Genomic DNA, 20,438 nt, shown 5'->3' with positions numbered 1-20,438 from the left:
GTGAGAGATAATACTTTGATTAATCCTACAGTTGGAGTTGGGAGTGGAACCTTGCTTGTGATTCCTTCCATTAGCGCACTAGCAAGCTACTACCTCCACCATTAGATGGCACCTTGGGAAACCCTGCAGTAAGAACATTGAGAGAGGTAGGAGCCCTTGCTTCATCTATTGAGGTAAGAGACCTATGGAGCATTGTTGGAATATAGGCAATGGCAATCCCCCCTAGTGGTCAATATAGTTACAGAGGGTAGTAGGACTTGGGTACCTTATGGTATACATGTTTTTACAGGTTCAAAAACCAGGCTGTGCTAACAAATAGCAGTGTAAAGTGCAGAGTAAAACACCCCCAAAAATGTTTAGGGTATGAATAAAGTAAAATAAATATTTAGTTCCCCAAAATAAAACCCACCCCGTCCACCCACAACTGGCCTACCCCACTCCCCAAACAAATCTTCCCGTCCACAACCAATGACAAAAATTTCCAACAAAAAAGTCCAATCAACAATTCCAGTCCCAGGTAGGAAATAGAGTGGTTTCAGCCTTACTGTATGCAGACAATTCTGTCCTTATAATGCATACAGCTAATGGCTTACAGTTTCTATTAGATACATTTTACGATTTTATCGAAAACTTGGGTCTGAAAATTAATCATACAAAATCGTACACCACGATGGGCGGCCCGAAAACCGCCAAAACTAAAACATATTCAATTAAGGATCATCGTATTGTAAATGTGGACACCTTTTGTTAAGTTGGCATCTTATGGATCATAAAATGAACTGGGATCGCTTGATGAGATCACATGTTCAATCTTTTAATTAGATAGCCCACAGTATCGAAGCTTTCTCTAGGCACCTAGATTACAGGCATATTAAATCTTTACTATATCTCTATAATGCCAAGTGTATACCTACTGCATCTTTTGGGGCAGAGATCTGGGGATTCAAGCCTTGTCATTTGATACAAGTGACAGAAAATACATTCTTTAGGCGAATGTTGCGGATCCCCAGAGATGGTGTATGAAGAGTTGGGTGCAGATTTTATTGAAGATTACATACATATTTGCCCCATACACTTATGGTTTTCAATATGGTTTAAAAGTCACCTAGAGTTCAATAGGAAGGTCTTAAGAGGCTGTTCTGAGCATGGATCACAATCAATAAGTACCCAGGCTGAGTTACATAAAAACACCTCTGGGAGAACTGGGCAAACCCCAACTCTTCAGCAAACCAGAGCTGAATGCTAATTCTGATATAGCGTGGGTGAAGGGAACTATTCTCAAGAAACAAGGCCACAAACTCACAGTCTAAGAGCATCTGTGCACATTATGCAATGCTGAAATCTATGAGCAAAATAGAATTGTATTTAACGCTGGACATGCCGGTTTTGCAACGATGATTTTGAATCTATTTTCATTTTAACTTATTTCCACAATTATTAGTGGGGTGCCATAAGCCATCAGACCCTTCCCCTTGTGTATTTGACATGGCCTATGCACTAGACACTTTGCATATTATTTTTATCCGAAATGGGCAGGCCTACGACTCAAGTGTATTAGTCGTCTTCTTTTGCCTCTGAAGTTTAAGCATGCAAACCAAGCCATATTGAATGTGCAATTTTTAGATAATTTTAATGTATGTATGTTGTTAGTTGTGATGGTTTTTATCAGGAGTGTTTCATGCTGATTTATGAAATTGTATTTTAATAACTGAAAATGAATTTATTGATGATATTGAATTGTTTTTTATTGTGCTTTCATGATTTACTTTGTCAAATCGAATAAAGATATGACTGACTGACTGACAACATTGTCACACACATCAGTTATAAAATGCAGATTTCCTGTGCCATAAGTAGTTGAGGGTAAAAACAATGCACTTCAGTTCAGGGAAAGGATTAAGGAACGGGATAGATATATTGCATTTGGCACATTCATTACAGACTATCCCATCCCCAAAAACTCAAGGCACTTAGTCACACTTTACTCCCTGGCCTTGCCCTCCACCACAATTTATAATTATTTGTTTCCAACAAATACATTTGCTTGGCAGTATGGAAATGAAATTAACTTACTCAACTGCATTGTAAGTTACAGGGATGAGACGTTTTACTACAGAATGGTTTGGCTGTTCATCATCACGTGCCTAAGCTTTGGCTTAATCACTCACTGTAGTTGACAAATGTTGAACGAGAAAAATTTCAACAGGCATAAATCTGTTACGGAAGCCATAACATTTATTATAAATCACTTGGCCAGAAAAATGTGACGCATTCCAAGAATGGATTTTTCAACTTGTTGGGCATGCTGGGACAGAACTTAGGAAAGAATAATGGAGTAAAGTACTAGAAAGTTACTAAGTGGGCACTAGAAATGGAAGGAAAACACACTAAATCATATTGCAGAGCCACCACTGCAGTGCCAAATTGAACCATGCAACAAAAAGGACTACAGGAGAAAACCCATAAACCCAGTTGAGACCTGGATAGATCAGTTATAAAAATCAACAATGTCTCAACAGGTCACACTTAAATAGGCTGATTTACAAAGTAAAACATGTAGATTACAGAAGCACTGAAAAAAGGGCGACAATCATGTATTTTGTCAAATACATCCAGCGGTCTGTATTTAAATAATTAAATATACATAAATAGTTATATCAGCACTATTTCCAATGTATGTGGGTGTAACCCAAATAAACATGTGCACATACGTGCTCATGCAAGAAGTGATCGGTGCAAGTGACACGTGAAATAATGTGAAGAAACAGCTAAATAAACGCCACATAAGAATTTCAACAAAGATTGTTACAAAACCGTGTGAAAAAGTAATCCAATGTTTTTAGGCAACCACCAAAGCGCCAAGAGATGTGCTGAATGGTCGATGGCATTTCAATCTGTAATAACTTCAAGTCGTCATCAGGACCGGGTTACAGTCGATTTGAGGAGTCCGCTATAAAGGAAGGAGAAGGGATAGGATAAGAAAAAGGAAAAAACGGCGGTGAGGCCATAAGTAATGGTCAATTAAACAATGCACACATCCTGTGGTTAGGGAGTAATCCACAGTGGCTTGGATGAGTTCCTAATAGCAGGATAGGTCTATCTAGGAGTTAAGGTGAGCCAGCACATTCACGAAAGGAGTTAAGGAATCTGTTATGGAAGGAGATAGACCATGAGGAAGAGAAAAACCATAATGTAAAAAAACATGTATAGCTCTGGTATGGTGGATACACATGGCATACCACCTGGTTGGCCAATTCAATGAACCAGACATGGTCCTGGGGTGGTTAGGCCTTCAAGTTAAAAGTCAGAGTTGCTTACCGCATAAATCCAAGGAAAAGCGGCAGTGTCGCGAGCATGGTGCGGTCAGGCAGGGTTGTTAGCGTTTCTAGCGTTTTTATAGTTCATTATGAGCTTTTGACTGCTTAGTTGCTGATAGAAGAGGCCATTAAGCGCTGCTGGAACTCCTCCTTCAACTGCCGCCGCATCTCCTCTGCTGCCGCTGGCGCTGACCCTGGCACTGGTGTTTTGTGCGACTAGAAAAAACATTACACATTTTAGATGCCAGATATGACTCCCCTTATTTATTTTTGTTAACAAAATTCAACCACAATACATCACTACAGTTCGGTTGCAGTATCTTCTTCTATCAAACATATCTCAATGGGCATATTGTTTGTTGGCAGTGTTTGAAAAGCCAACCAAAAACATTTTGTAATTGGAGGGGCACAGCTCTGATAACTCGAGTCATTGGCACGCAATGAAGGGTAGAATAAATTGGTCAATTAAGGACATATGGTCTTTGTTTGCAAATGCAATGGGGTCATCCTCATACTAGTTACCAGCCATGCCACACTGTAATCAAAACTGCTGGTATACTACTACTGTATAAATGAATACATACACAAAATTGGGGGGGTCCACCCATGATGACCACGGCAACTCTCTAGTTTTACTGTTTGAGCATGGGCAAGAAAATGAAAACGAACATGCGTAGAATAATAATAGCGTACTTGGGCATGAAATTGCAATTTTCACAGTAGAGTACCTGTCCTAAAACCGTTTCTCTTTGTTTACAGTACCAGTCCACAAGATATCTAAGGGGAGAGGGAAAGGTTACTGACAAAGCAGAAGAAAGGAAGCAACAGACAGACTAGTACAGACAAGAGTAAGTCAACTACAGAAACTTGGAATATAGAAAATAACTACGATAAAACAAAGTTAACAAGAATTTAACAAACATGGATAGTAATAGAACTAAGAGGAGTTGGAAAAAAAAGAATTAGGAGACAAGCACAGTAAAAATAAAAAAGATACATTATTCTAAATGTGGAGGGGTAAAAGTTAGGGAAATATTATATTAATAACAGGAGGACTTACTTAGGCCAGCAGATCCTTCGTCATCGGCTGCGGCGCTGGTAGTAGTATTGGATGTCAAACTTCCACCTACCGCGGCACTAGTGGAGGCACTCCTGTCTCTCTGACAAGCCTCCGTGCTGCCAGCCCTCTTCTTGCCCCTGGATGCTAATGTAAGAAATAAAGGAGATAAAATAAGAAAATTAGTGGTACAGTTATTATTCTCCCCAAAAGTATTTTAACAGGCAAACACAGAAACATTGTACTTTTATATATGAGATCACCTGTACTACTACTAGTATTGAGCTGACATATTCCTAATTTCCTAAGCCCTATTCCAAGTTTCCTGAACTACATTTGGAACTACTAATGTTTTGTAACAAAGGTAAACAATAATTAATTAATATTTGAGTATTTAGTAAACATATTAATTTTTAAAAAATATGATAGAGTAATATTTGAGTACTAATAAATAAATAAGAAAAAGTAAAATATATGAATAGTATTATGAAAGATTAATACTTGAGTATTTTTAGCTTTATTTTTTAAAATGTTATTAATCATATTAATTATTTACAAAAAAGAATGAGTATTTTTGGAGTATTGAAATAAAAAAATAAGATATTGTTAAATAATAGAGTATAAAAAATAAAGAAAAATACTTCAGTATTTATAGAGTATTTAATAATAATTTAAATAATAAAATAAATAATATAAAAAAGATTGAGTATTTATAGATTAATATAAAATAAAATAATAAGAAAATGTAAAATACTTGAGTATTACTTTAAACAAAAAAGGAAATTAATAAATAAACCATTTATATTAAAATAATATTTAATTATTCATTATTAATTATATTATTAATTAATATTTAATTTTTAATTTGATCTTTAATAATACTAAAAATAATTAAAAAATATATATGTAGGATAAATAAAGAAATTAAAAAAAACAAGTTGCACTGATACAAGACATTAATACTAAAAAGTTTGTTAAAAAATAAATATTTTTAAATTAAAAAAAAAATGTTTTTTAAAAAAATGATTAAAAAAATTAAATTAATTTTTAAAATATTATTTGATTTTTTTAAAAATAATTTAACTTTTAATATTACCAAAACAAAAAAGATCAAAGAAAATATAACTTATTTTTAAAAAATTCCCACGCTTTTGTATTGAAGTCTATGTGAAAAATTGTCCTTCATTTATTTTGGCAGCTTAAGAAGATACAACTCGCGGAACAAGAAAGGAAGGAGTGAAAAGAGAAGAAAACGCAAGTTTGAAAGGAAAAAGAAAATAGAGTCGAGGTAAGGAACACATTTACTAAATTTAGATATTATAATATAAATTTAACATGTTTAAATAACAAATTAATAATAAATAACAGTAAACAAATAAGGTGTATTAAATAATTCTTTATTGAAAAAAACATAGGAGAAACATTTTGGTTTTATTCTTTTTTATAACATAATGTACACATTTTATAAAAAATATACATTATTTATTACTAATTTTAAACATATATTTATTGAAACAGTAAATAAAATAGTCCTTTTTTAACATTGATGCACGCGATGACGTCATGACATGAACGTAAACGTAAGGCGCCATTTTGGAGAGCATCGGAGGAGGAAGCAGCAGGAAGCTGATCTGCGTCCAGGTAGGAAACTTTTTCACATTTATTTATAGATATAAAGTGAAGAATAGATACATATATAGTAAATAAAGAATAAGGAGAGGTTGCGGAATAACTAATTGATGTTTAAAATGTAAAAAAGCATGTCCACGTTCATGTCATTAGTGTATGCCTATGTCGGGTCGAGAAAAGTTAATTGTAAGAAAAAAAAACTTGATTAACTGTAACATTAATTAAAGTTTCAACAAAAATGTTCATTTAAACACTTCGGTACGAATATAAATGATTTATATCTTGGTTTTAAAAAAAAAAGTTTTGCGTTTTCGTAATTTGTGAAAAAAAGATTGAAATTTTAATGTTGTTTATGCAGCAATGTGCATTTCGTAAAATGGATTGACATTTGGAAATTTTAAGAGGTTGAGATATTTTGGATTTTTTTGGTGGTAGTCATTTAGGAAGTTTACTAGACATTAATATCTTGCTTTTGATCATTGGAAAGTTGGTAAAAAAATCTAGGGAAGTCGTTTTGGATACTTTGGTCGTTTGGAAAAAAAGTAGAATGGAAAAAAAAGAGAAAAATTAGTAGTCCCGACTCGTAATTTTGAAAAAATGTTTGTGTTAGATTTGTATGCCAATTGTAATTAATGGTTATTTAAATTTTTAGCAAAGCAGGAAAGTAAGTAGATAACTATTTTTAAAAAGAAAGAATGTTAGCAAGATTTTCCAGGTAGTCTAGAGCCACACACAACATAAATTGTTGTAAAATACCCAATAGTCTCTCAGACATTTCTTTGTTTTTAGAGTTACTCGTGGGTTTAGACTACCAGCAAGTGTTTGGGAAAGTCTTATTTCTTGAAAACTTTGTTCCTTCTTCAAAGTTTCCAAGAAAGAGTAGAAATTAGGATGAGGTTTGCCAATTGTATGGTTGAAGGAGTTATGCCATCCCTCAATGGCATTATTTGTTTTTGCTTCTCCCTCTAAACAGCTCGTGTAACAGTTCCACCACTCCACATGGAATCGTGGCTTCCTCCTGCGACCCGATCTGCTTAGGTGCCCAATCCATGTGTCCTCGAAATAATTTAGGATGGGTGCCAATTTTTCTTCATTACTTGTAAAAAAATCAGATTCTGTAATAGCAGTGTAGTACTCGTCCACACTATCGGGAGGAACAAAACAAAGTGCTGTTAATTTTTTTAATTCAAACTGTAGTTTGCTATCTCGACAGTATTCTGCAACTAGGGATGTTTTTTGTAATTTACGCCAAAATGCCTGGGAAAAATGGAAAAAACATCCCTGAATTTGGGTATCCATGTACGTTTTAGTGATCACATTGATCATGCTCAATTCAAAATTTACTATTATTTTCCTAGGACTTTGGGAAGTTTTATTTTTAATAACTGATAAAAGTTCAGAGTATGTTGCAGAAGTCTTATCAGGTAGCAAACTATATACTAAGGGGATTACATTATTGTTAATTTTTGCATGTATAGTGTAAATTTGAGTGAAAGGATGGGGTGTACTTTTAAACGTCCCATCCATCATCCAAATTTCACTATTTTCTAACTTAGCTAGGTTACGTGGGGTACTAAAAATAAGAATTCGTTTCTGAGGGTTTTCGTTATCATGCAGAAGGAAAGGTTCATCAGAAAAAGAAATAGAAAGATCATGTGGAATTCTAATATCAGAAAATGTATGTGGTGTAGATAATTGGATGTTACTTGCCTGCTTTTGTCTTTGAATAATTCGTCTCAAATTAGGAATTATAGGCATATTACTAGCAACATGACTGGGGACATGCTGTGCAACCTCTCTTAAAATGGATCCGGTAGAATCATTGGAGGTGCTTGCAATGGCTTTCATTTCATTTACAGTTTCTCTTATTTCTACCTCCATTGCAGAGGCAGAGTGGTTATGTTCTGTTGTTTTTACAACTAAATTATCAAGTGTAACCGCTCTGCCACTGCAATGGGTAGAGTAGTATTGCACACACCTCCAATGATTTCTAGGAAAACTTATTCTTTCCTTACTATATATGTATCCTGCATGGTTCAATAAATGTTTCCCTTTCCTAGATTTAATATATTTAGCAGCTTCAAGAGTAGACATTATCTGTGAAGAGAAGAGAAGAAAAAAAAATTAGTCTGTACAAGTAAATACACTAGCTCTAATGTTACCCCTACACCATCCCACAATTTCCCTACTGCTGCACCTTCCTGGAGTTAGATTAGTAATTGTTACCGCTACACCATCCTACTCTTTCCCTACTGCTGCACCTTCCTTGAGTTAGAATAGTAATTTTTACCCCTACACCATCCCACACTTTCTCTACTGCTGCACCATCCTGGAGTTAGAATAGTAATTATTACTCCTACACCATCCCACACTTTCCCTACTGCTGCACCTTCCTGGAGTTAGAATAGTAATTGTTACCTCTACACCCTCCTACACTTTCCCTACTGCTGCACCTTCCTTGAGTTAGAATAGTAATTTTTACCCCTACACCATCCCACACTTTCCCTACTGCTGCACCTTCCTGGAGTTAGAATAGTAAATTTTACCCCTACACAATCCCACACTTTCCCTACTGCTGCACCTTCCTGGAGTTATAATAGTAATTATTACTCCTACACCATCCCACACTTTCCCTACTGCTGCACCTTCCTGGAGTTAGAATAGTAATTGTTACCCCTACACCATCCCACACTTTCCCTACTGCTGCACCTTCCTGGAGTTAGAATAGTAATTTTTACCCCTACACCATCCCACACTTTCCCTACTGCTGCACCTTCCTGGAGTTAGAATAGTAATTGTTACCCCTACACCATCCTACACTTTCCCTACTGCTGCACCTTCCTTGAGTTAGAATAGTAATTTTTACCCCTACACCATCCCACACTTTCCCTACTGCTGCACCTTCCTGGAGTTAGAATAGTAAATTTTACCCCTACACAATCCCACACTTTCCCTACTGCTGCACCTTCCTGGAGTTATAATAGTAATTATTACTCCTACACCATCCCACACTTTCCCTACTGCTGCACCTTCCTGGAGTTAGAATAGTAATTGTTACCCCTACACCATCCCACACTTTCCCTACTGCTGCACCTTCCTGGAGTTAGAATAGTAATTTTTACCCCTACACCATCCCACACTTTCCCTACTACTGCACCTTCCTGGAGTTAGAATAGTAATTTTTACCCCTACACCATCCCACACTTTCCCTACTGCTGCACCTTCCTGGAGTTAGAATAGTAATTTTTACCCCTACACCATCCCACACTTTCCCTACTGCTGCACCTTCCTGGAGTTAGAATAGTAATTTTTACCCCTACACCATCCCACACTTTCCCTATTGCTGTACCTACTGGGAGTAAGAATAGTAATTGATATTCCTACTACAACCCATAGTTTATATATTGTGGCAGCTTATTTTAAAAATTAAAAAAAAAGGTTAGTCCATAAGATTGTTGGATTTATAAGAGTGTTTATTTTAAATACCTTTTGGTTTATGAGATATTTTCTAGGTTTTACTTCTGGTATGGTTATTGCCTGCTGGCTGGAGTTTTGGGTTGTTTGGTCTTCTTTTTTTCAACTTTTCATATACAGTAGCAAAGATTTATCTGAAAAAAAGATAGAAAAAACAATTCAGAAATGGGAAACATTGTCAATGTTTTGAAAAATTGAACTATTATATTGTTGGATTTATAACAGTGTTTATTTAAAATACCTTTTGTTTCTGGTGTTTCTTTCTTGGATTTGCTTGTGGTACGGTTTTGGCCTGCTGGCTGGAGTTTTTGGTTGTTAGGTGTTCTGTTTTTTGACCTTTTCGACAAAGTTGAAAAGAATTATGTGAGAAAAACAAAAAAAATACTATTAAGAAATGAACAATTTTCACAACGTTGGAGAAAATTGCAACATTTGTAAACTTGTTTGTAAAGGTAACATTTTATTAAAGTCAATCACATATTCCCTGCTGCTGCCCCTATGTTCAGTTAGATAAATAATTTGAACCCCTAAACATCCTACACTTTCAAAAATGTAGTACCTTCCAGGATTTAGAATAGTAATGGATACCCCTACACCGTCCCTCACTTTCCCTTCATCTCCACCTTCCTGGAGTTAGAATACTAATTGTTACCCTTACACTATCCCACACTTTCCCTAATGCAGAACCTACCTGGAGTTAGAGTAGTAATTTTTACCCCTACACCATCCTATAATTTCCCTACTGCTGCACCTTCCTGGAGTAAGAATAGTAATTATTACCCATACACCATCCCACACTTTCCCTACTGCTGCACCTTCCTGGAGTAAGATTAGTAATTTTTACTCCTACACCATCCTACACTTTCCCTACTGCTGCACCTTCCTGGAGTTAGAATAGTAATTGTTACCCCTACACCATCCCAGACTTTCCCTACTGCTGCACCTTTCTGGAGTTAGAATAGTAATAGTTACCCCAAAACCATGCAACACTTTCCCTACTGCTGCACCTTCCTGGAGTAAGATTAGTAATTTTTACCCCTACACCATCCCACACTTTCTCTACTGCTGCACCTTCCTGGAGTTAGAATAGTAATTATTACCCATACACCATCCAACACTTTCATTAATGATGCACCTTCAAGTAGTAAAAAAAGTAATTGTTACTCCTACACCATCCAACAGTTTTACGAATGGTAAAGTAAATGTTTTTATTTTCAAAATTTTAAATTTATATGATAAATTATCTAATTTACCTTCACATTTAGAAAGGTGAGTCGTGTAGGTTGTGTTGAACGAAAATTTTGCAAACGATATGTTGGTTTTGATAGAAAAACAAATTCCTGTTTTAGGAAAAAAAAAGATATTATAAGTCCGTATATATTAAAGTTACTTCACAGAAAAAAAATGGTTAGAGTACATTTTAAAAAATATGAAAATTATATTTGCAGCATTGTTTGGATGGTAATGAAACATGATTTTTAAGAAAACATGGTGTTAAAAAATAATAGAAACTTACTTGTAGTAGGAAAGAAAGAATGCTTCTCCAATGGATTGCAGTGTTCTCTCAGTCTAGGAGTCAGAGGGTCAGGTTTTTGCGTCTGGTCTCTCTGGTAGTTGATAATCAACTGATTGTAAAATGGTGTCTTGCTGGTATTTATAAGTTTTAGTCAGTGTCATTATTAATTTTTTTTAAAACTGCGTTCGTTGTGTTTTTTATTATACTTTTATTTGCTGTGGAAAATTATAATTTAAAATAGCATTAAAAGATGTGTTGTTTTCATTTATTAGCTCCGTTTTGGCATCCATTTTGGAACATGTATTTTGCTATTGTTTTCATAGAAAGTGTTGTAGGACAAGTTTTAGATGTGGGATGGTTAAAATGGCGACTATGTGTATGTGTTTTGTGTTTTAATCCGTTTACTTATTTTCTGATATAATCATGATTTGCATGTATATTTTCTGTTGTTTTATTATTCTTTATTTGTATAAAACTTTTAAATTTGAAAAAACGGATTGTTTTGGGAAATTGGAGCATTATTTGTAATACTCGAGTATTAATTTTAATACTCGAGTATTAATTTTAATACTCGCGCATTCATTTTGTAATGCATTTCAGTTAATTTACGGTCAGTTTTGCTCCACATTTTAATACACTTCCCCACCCTAAAACCCCTAATTTCCCTGCATCTTGTGCCAGATTTTATTGTACTTTTAAAAAAAATTATATATATTTTGGCGTTGTAATGTTATGCGTTGTAATTGTTTTCGTTGTAAATGCACTTTTAATTATTTTACTCTGTTTTGCGTTGTAACAGTATTCGTTGTAAAATAATGCGTTGTAATAGTGTTTGCGTTGTAAAAAATGCGTTGTCATGGTATGCGTTGTAATAGTATGCATTGTAACGTCATACATCCGTAACAAATGATCATTGCTTCTTTCTCAATCTTAACCCTCTTTGACGGACCAACTCAGTCTCCCTGTTTTTTCAATGTACAGATGCATACGGTACATCACTGGGAGATTGCTTAGGACTCTATGAGCTACAGAAAGAAAGGCACAGAGAAGGTTAACACACTGATATTACTACTACTACCACTATCTTAGTGACAGAACAAAGGATTCTGCATGAATTCTTAAATAATCAGCCCAAGTGAGCTGCCAACAAGTATGATTAGGTAGCGCCGAGCACCTGGCTGTATCACATAATATTTGTAATGTAAACTTAGCTGACCTTAGAGCGTGAGCAGAATGCTATTTGAAAGAAAAAACTGCATAAAAAGAACACAACAAATAAATAATTACTCACCGAGCCCTGCCATCTCCACGCCTAGTGGGTCCAGCAGGCTCTGTTTCCTGTCCAGCATGTTGGCCCAACAGGTGCGTTAACTGCTGCTGGGTGTGCTGGACCCCAGAGCTCTGGCACACACTCTGGCTCACCCTCCCCCTAGCAGCCAACGCTCCCAGAGGCTCTACCCATTGCCAGGCCTGCCGCCTACTGCCAGAGTGGAGAGGAGGTGGCTCTGCACATACAAAACGAGTGTAGCCACCTCCACCTCCAAGAAAATGGCGCGGAACTGCACACCTTGGTGGTGCCGATGAGCGCAAGGTGTGTGGCTAACAGGCACCCTGGCTCTGCCACTCCCGCACTCGCCCTGCTCTGCCATGGCACTGGGTGGGGGAAGAAATAGGAGAAGGAAGAAAGGAAAAAGTAAAGACTTAACCAAAAAAAGTGGAAAAAAGTCACAAATAGCACAAAGTGACAAAAACATAAATTATATATATAACCCACTGATACAATAAAGGAAGCTGAAAGGTGGATTTGTCAGATGGGGAAGGATTGAAAATATTAGGGGTGGATTAGAAACAGGCCCCGACACCATGCAGAGAAAACAGAAAACACAATGGCTGTGCCCATGCAAACCGTGTGGTGCCGTGCTCGCACGATTTGGAGCGTGAGTATGCGCTACACATTGCCGAACATCAAAAACATAGCCTGAACTGGCACATTGAACAGCTCTGCCCACTCTGAGTCGAGTGGAGTTTTCTGTCTGCTCTGTGGATTTCCATGTAGGGAAACTCCATGAGATCTGCCGAGTCCTAAAATGGATCACCTCAAACATTTTGGGGTCTCTCCCCTTATCTGTATGACCCATTTGAGAAATCCATGGTCAATGTGTACACAAGAGTGAGTACCAAAGAGGTATGGTCTCAGCTTCTTCAGGGACCAGACTACAGCAAAGGCTACCCTCTCAAAGGTACTCCATCTTTGCTCTGGTAGCATTCGCCTGATAATGAAGGCAACTGGTTGATCTTGGCCCTCATTTACTTGTGCCAATACTGCTCCAGTCCCTTGCTCTGAAGCATCTGTCTGTACCTTGCACCCCTTAGTGTAGTCAGGGGGCAGTAGGACTGGTGCTGAACACATAGCCTCCTTCAGAGTGTCAAAGTCCTCTGACACTCTGGGGTCCAAATTACCTTTTTTGGGCTGTTTCTTCAAGGTGAGTTCTATCAGGGGCACCCCAATGGTCTCATAGTTCTTTACAAACCTCCTGTAGTACCCAGCTAAGATAAGAAAGGCCTTGACTTGTGTCTGGGTTTTAGTAGGTTCCTAGTCCAGGATGGTCTGGATCTTGGGCTGGAGAGGTTGTACATGGCCTCCACTAACGAGGTGGTCCAAGTACCCCACTGAACTCTGCCCTATCTGACATTTGCTTGCCTTGATAATCAGGCCCGCCTGCTGCAGGGCCTGAAGCACTTCCTTCAGGTAGAACAGGTACTCCTCCTCGGTGGACCTGAATACAGCTATATTATCTAGATAAGCTGCACTGAAAGTTTCCAACCCAGACAGAACTCTGTTCATGAACCTTTGGACGGTGGCAGGGGCATTCTTCAAGCCAAAGGGCATCACTTTAAATTAGTGGTGGAAAATGCTGACTTCTCCTGTGCTCCTGTACTTAGGGCAATCTTTCAGGAACCTGCAGTCAAGTCAAATGTACTTGGCTACTTTGCAGTCCCCAACCTGTCAGTGAATTCATCAGCGCTAGGTATGGGGTTAGCATTAGTCTTGGTGACTGCATTCAAACCTCTGTAGCTCACACAAAATCTCAATTCTTTCTTTCCCCCTTGGGCATTAGGTTTGCGCACCAGCTCCACTGGACTGGCCCATGGACTGTCAGGTGGCTCATTTACCTTTAACTCCAGCATCTTGGTTACTCAGTCTTAATGCTGCCTTTGACCTGGTCAGACAACGTGTACAGCTTGTTTTTGACTGGTAGGCTGTCACCAGTGTTAATGTTATGGACACACCAAGTGGTGAGTACAGGGGTCAGGCAGAACAGCCCAGCAAACTGCTCCAACAATTGCTTGCAGTCCCTCTGTTGCTGGTCTGTCAACTTGAGAGAGAGTACTACTCCCTCCACGGACCCATTTTGTGCATTAGTGGAGAGGAGGTCTGGCAGAAGCTCACTCTCCTCCCCCCTCCTTTATTTGTGACCACCAGAATGGGATAGGGCCCACTCCATTTGTCCTGGAGGGCCCTGGGAACCACAGGTTCCAACACCCACACCAACTGTCCTGGATGGTACCCAGGCATAATAGTCATCTGGTCATACCAGAACTTGCTCTTGGCTGGCGTTCAGGTTGCTGCTTGCTCTGCTCATGTGCTCTGCCATGCAGGTCTGCAGGCTTAGTATATAGTCCAGCAAATGTTGTTTGTGTTCTTTGAGAGGCCTGTTCCAAGCTTCTCTCACCAACCACAATAGCACTCTTACAGGATGGCCAAACAGTAACTCAAAGTGGATAAAACCAACCCCTTTTTTGGCACTTCTCTGTAAGCAAACAGCAGGCATGTGAGGAAAACATCCCAGCTCCCCCTGAGCATGTCAGTTAAGCCCAAAATCATGCCCTTCAGGGACCTATTGAATCTTTCCACCAGACCATTGGCATAGGGATGATATGGGGTGGTAGACTTGTAGGTAACACCACATTCATCCTACATCTCCTTCAGACAGGTGCACATAAAGTTAGTCCCTCGGCCTGAGACCACCTCCTTTGGAAAGCCCACTTTGGTGAAGATGCCAAACTAGGGCTCTGGCCACTGTGTGAGCAGTGACCGTTCTGAGGGGTATTGCTTCTGGATAACTGGTGGCATGGTCCACTACCACCAATATATAACTGTTTCCAGAGGCAGTTGGTTGGTCTAGGGGACCAACAATGTCACTCCCCTCTCTCTTAAAGGGAGTCCCAACCACTGGTAGTGGTATCGAGGGAACATTTGGTTTCCCCCTGCCTTGCCGCTGGCTTGACAAGTGACACAGGAGGTGCAAAACTCTTTTGTTTTGGCAGACATTGGGGCCAATAGAAATGGTTGACCAGCTTGTTTCAGTTCTTGGCCTGTAGCAAAAGTCCTGCAAAAGGAATGTCATGGGTCTAGGTGAGGAGGAACTCTCTATTCTTCTGCGGAACCACCAGTCTTATGGTTACCCCTGGGTTGAAGTCCATGGTCTCAATATAGAGGACTACTTCCTCCCAAGAGACCCTGTGGAAACCACTGACCTCACAATCTCTTTGTCCCTGGCACAGCTCCTCTTAGATGGATCCATCTGCACCTTGCAATTCTGCCAGGTTGGACAGATCTTCCAAGTCTTACCCTCTGAGGCCAGGACCTCCACCTGAGGGTTGGATTCCTCTTGGACCTCTTGAGCTCTTTGGGCTGGCTCACCAGACCCTTTGCCATGTCTCTTGTTTCTGGAGACTTGGCTTGTTGTTACAGGGTCCAAGTGTCCGGCATATCCTTGATTGGTAGCCTGTGGCCTGTTCACATCACAAACCCACTGAGGGAGGTCGAGCATCTGAGAATGGGCATGTCTTTCCACCCCTAACTGTATCTCCTTATTCTAAGCTCATCATTGCCATGGGATGGAGTGTGGCTCTGCTGTATGCATAGCTAACCTGGTAAAGTACACCACGTAGCATCTGCTCTGTGGAGATAGGTTTGTCCTCAACCATAGTAACACTGGCTCTTGTATCCCTCAGAGCCTCAACCTCAATCCCATTGATCTTAGGCCTTTGCCTATACTTCTCCAAGTTTGGAGGTAAGGCTGCCAGGGTTGCAACTTCCACAGAAACTAAGGTCACCTCTATATACCCTTTCCCCATCTCTGGGCCAACTTCTACCCTTCCACCAGATGATGTGAAAGGCTCTGTTGCACCATCAAAGCACCCATTGACCAAGCCAACTTCAAACTAGCTCTCAATGAATACCACCGACAACTGAACAACGCCAAGAAAGCACCCTTACCACACACCTTGAAGCCAGCTCTCACCACAGCAAAGAACTATTCTGCAACATCAAAGAATTCTCCAATCCCACAGCTACCGTGAACACTGTCATCCCTTCCCAGGAAAATCACCACCATCTACAAACACTTTGATCCCCAACCACCGGTAGCCAACAGATTCGTCATCCTCGCTGACTCCAGTATAAACACAATAACTACGTGGGAACCACTTTCCACGCAGACCACCACCACCATTATGAACACTGTCCACTCAGGAGCACCCAGAGATCCCTGCCCCACCACATGTTCAACCTGGGGAACAGCACCATCAGCAAGGAATTCAACACAATCCTCAATTCATCCATCACCTCTGCCTCTTTCCCAGTGGGATGGAATCACGTGGAAGTCAAACCACTCCTCAAAAAACCCATTGCAGACCCAGAAGAACTCAAGAACTACCGGCCAATCTCCCTGCTCCCTTTTCCAGCTAAAGTTCTGGCGAAAGCAATAAACCTAGTTACCAACCACCTAGAAACCAACAATGTCTTGGACCTGTTCTGCTCGAATCACAGGACAGGAACCACCCTGATTGCGGCCACCGATAACATTAGGGCTCTCCTAGACAGGGGAGAGACCAAAACCCTGATCCTCCTCAATCTCTCTGCAGCGTTTGACATCGTGTCCCACTACAACTCCTACATGGACTCCACAAGATGATGATCCAAGGGAAAGCCCTCAAATGGATCACCTCCTTCCTCACTGGAAGAACCCAGAGAGTCTATCTCCCGCCATACACCTCTGGCCCAAAGAACATCATCTGTAGAGTTCCCCAAGGGTCCTCTATGAGCCTAACCCTGTTCAACACATACATGGCCCGTCTGGCCACCATGGTCAAAGCCCATGGTATGAACATTATGTCCTACGCTGACAACACTCAGCTCATCCTCTCCATATCTTCAGATGGCACTGTCATCAAATCCACAGGTGCATGGCCAGCGTTGCCAGCTGGATGAAGAATAGGTGCCTCAAAGCCAACACAAACGAAAGATACTGATTTTTGGAAGCAACACCTGCCCATGGGACAGCTCCTGATGGCCAACTAAACTTGGCCCCTCACCCACACCCACAGAGCATGCAAGGAACATCAGCATCATACTTGACAGCAAGCTCGCTATGAAGAAGCAGATAAATGCTGTCTCGTGTCCTGCTTCCTCACCCTATGCATTCTAAGAAAAATGTTCAAGAGGCTCCCCATCAGCACCAGACGCACTGTCACTCAGACCCTCATTACCAGCCGTCTGGACTATGGCAATTCCCTCTACATGGGGATCACCTCACAACTACTATTCAAACTCCAGACCATTCAGAATACAGCAGCTAGGCTCCTCCTTGACCTACCAAGGTGGATACATCTCACCTCTCCCCTCAAATCCCTACACTAGCTCCCCATCAGCAAACAGGCCAGTTTAAACTGCTTACCAAGGCTCTATACAACAAGGGTTCAATCTACCTCAATCACAGAGTGAATTTCCACCAACCGATCAGACAACTACATTCCGCATCTCTCTCCCTAGCCACACACACCACGCATTCACAGAAGCAGGAGTGGCAGCCACACCTTCTCCTACCTGGCCGCAAAACCCTGGAACAGCCTCCCCCTCCACCTATGAACCTGCAGGAATTCTGGATGAGCCTTAAAACCTGGTTGTTCGATGGATGGCCCTCAGCAGCAGCTCCCCTCAAGCTCCTGGATACCCTCACGGATGATAGGCAGCGCTTTACAAATCCTGATTGATTGATTGAAATCCCGTTGAAATGCCCATCAGTGGAGGGCTTCTGTGTGCAAACTGCATCTCCCTTTTGTGTCCTGTCTGCAAGCGGTCAAAACACGTCCTTGCCTTTATAGGGTCAAGAAACTTTCCTGGGTACCCCTTACCCTTGTAAGTGGAATGTCTTTGGGAACCTCCTCCTTGGAATGGTGTTTGGGGACCTGTTGAGGACTCCGGTTTTATATCTAGGTTAACCAGGGCTTTCCCCAGGAAGGCGACCTGTCCTCCTTTCTTTTGTTCACTTCCCTGATTCTTCTAGGTCACCCTAGTGCGAACCCACTCATGTGCTGCCACACCCAGTTTCCAAGGGCTAGCCAGCTTAGAGTCAACTAGATACTGGTACAGCTTCTCTGAAGGACAATTGGCTAATATGTGATTCTTCGTGAACACATTGTATAGCCCCTCTTAGGTACTTACCTTGTACCCTGTATCCAACCCTCTAGTGCCTTAACAGATACACCTACAAAGTCAAACCTGGATTGGGTACTGACTTTCTAGGTGTCCCTAAACATCATCCTGTCCTGCTCAGGGGTGAGACCAAACCTTCTGACTAAGTTCTGTTTCATGTGGGGGTATGATTCAGCTTCCTCTCCCTCTAGGGGCAAGAGACTGTCTTTGCCCGGCAATGGAATCAGCCCCATAGGAGTGAACCCCAGTACTAAGAGCTCACGCTCTTCGTCTTTAGGGCCCTTTTAAAAGCTGTCACCCCCTTATCTGTGTCATCACCCTCCTGATTTATAGGGAAAATCCCCTTCGGCAGTCTTGGGTCAAACCCACCACCTAGACATTTCTGTCTCTTCTTCACTGCCACCATCTTCCTCTCTACCACACCCTGTGGTTTTCCTCTCTTTATGTGCCCACTTCATTTTGGCCAGGGCCAACTTATCTGGCTCTAGTGTTATGTAAGGTAACTGTGTTTCAAGCTCTCTGTCCCTGAGGGACAGTCATGCTTCTCCTTTGGTGGATACTCTTCCCCCACTAGCTCTAAACTGGGTCCTGGTCATGGTGTGTGAGGAGAGGTATTAATCTTCCTCCTCACTGAGGTCTCGGGTTCTTCCTCCCCCTGGTCTTCTATCTCCAGAGCCTCCTCTGTATCAGAGGCCTGCTCTTCTAACTGGGCCTCTGCTCAGGTTGTAAGGGCCGTTAGAAGCTCTGTCTTCCTGGTGGTAGAGAGTGCTTGTAATTCCCTAGCCTTACACAGGCCCCTAAGCTCTACTACTGTGAGACTGGGTAGGCTAGCCAGATCAAGTGCCATGGTATCTCTTAGTTTTGGATCACAAAAAAAACTGTTGCAAAAATTGAGGTCAGAGTAATTTAGAAAGAAATTTAAAAATTAATAAATATTAGTTCAAATTAAAAATCAGAAACAGTTTTTGCACTAGATCAATTAAGGGCATTTTTAATTGCCTCACTTAAATAATAAATGTTGTTATCAAACACAAGTTCTGGATCCCACCACTGCACGCCAAATGTAGGAAGGTGGGTTATCAGTAGGTGGAGGTGTGCACCTTCAGCTACTAATAATACCACAATCACTAATAAGGTCCAGTCAAATCTCAATAATTTAACCCTTGCTCAACCCTTGGTAGCTTGGCAGACAAGCAGTTAGGCTTTACTTAGGAGACAAGTGTGCAAAGCATTTAATATCATCAAACCAGTCAATAAGTAAAAGACACAATACAATAAAAATACAACACCAATTTAAAATAATAGAGAATATTTTTATCTTTAAAATGACACCAAAATAACAAAAATCCAATGTAGGGAACGGGAGATATGAATTTGTAGAGTTAAAATAAAAAAAATGGGCATTCTACTACCAAAAAGCATAAAGCGCCCCTTGCGGCTATCTGGTCGTGCTGGACTGGGACAAAAGCAAAGTTTTAGGCCGACCACAAAGGTGCACAGATCTGTTACATTGAGCCCTAAATCCTGTTCAAGATTTTACCTTTGTACATAGTCACTTTTTGGAACCTTTTCTCTTGATGATGAGCCCTTGAGTTCTTCGGATCCAGAGTTGGCTTCAACTATGGTGGCCTGCCTCAGTGAGCTTTCAGTGGGATGAACCAGCGCGGTCTGACTGATTCTCGAGTAAAAGTCGGCAGCTTGACTCTCGACGTCAAGCTGGTCCTCTTCTGGAGCTCTATCAACATTTTGCAAAAAGTCCCCAAAATTTCAGAACTTCTTCTGACCATTCTCCTTTGTGTTGAAAAGTGACCAACAGCTCCGGCCAAGGGTTCAAAAGCTCTGGGTTGCCTCTTGGTGTCTAGGACTCAATGTCCCACAATGCACCCTGCCAGTCCAGGAAAATCCAGTTGTAGCTGGTCAGCTGGAGTAGTCCTCTCTTTGGAT

General features: G+C 40.4%; 1 long non-coding RNA gene across 1 annotated transcript; it reads right to left on the bottom strand.

Annotated features, from left to right (window-relative positions):
- Positions 1 to 7,978: 7,978 nt before the first annotated feature.
- Positions 7,979 to 9,767, bottom strand: LOC146834878 (uncharacterized). The gene is made up of 3 exons (XR_014960665.1): positions 9,719 to 9,767; positions 9,490 to 9,611; positions 7,979 to 8,100 (listed from the first exon to the last, which is right to left on the bottom strand). It is a non-coding gene; the product is annotated as an uncharacterized LOC146834878 (long non-coding RNA).
- Positions 9,768 to 20,438: the final 10,671 nt, after the last annotated feature.

Source organism: Triturus cristatus, chromosome 4_2, assembly GCF_964204655.1.
Source record: "Triturus cristatus chromosome 4_2, aTriCri1.1, whole genome shotgun sequence".
NCBI lineage: Eukaryota > Metazoa > Chordata > Amphibia > Caudata > Salamandridae > Triturus > Triturus cristatus.
Note: the sequence above shows the minus strand (reverse complement) of the source record. Positions and strands in the feature narration are given on the sequence as shown.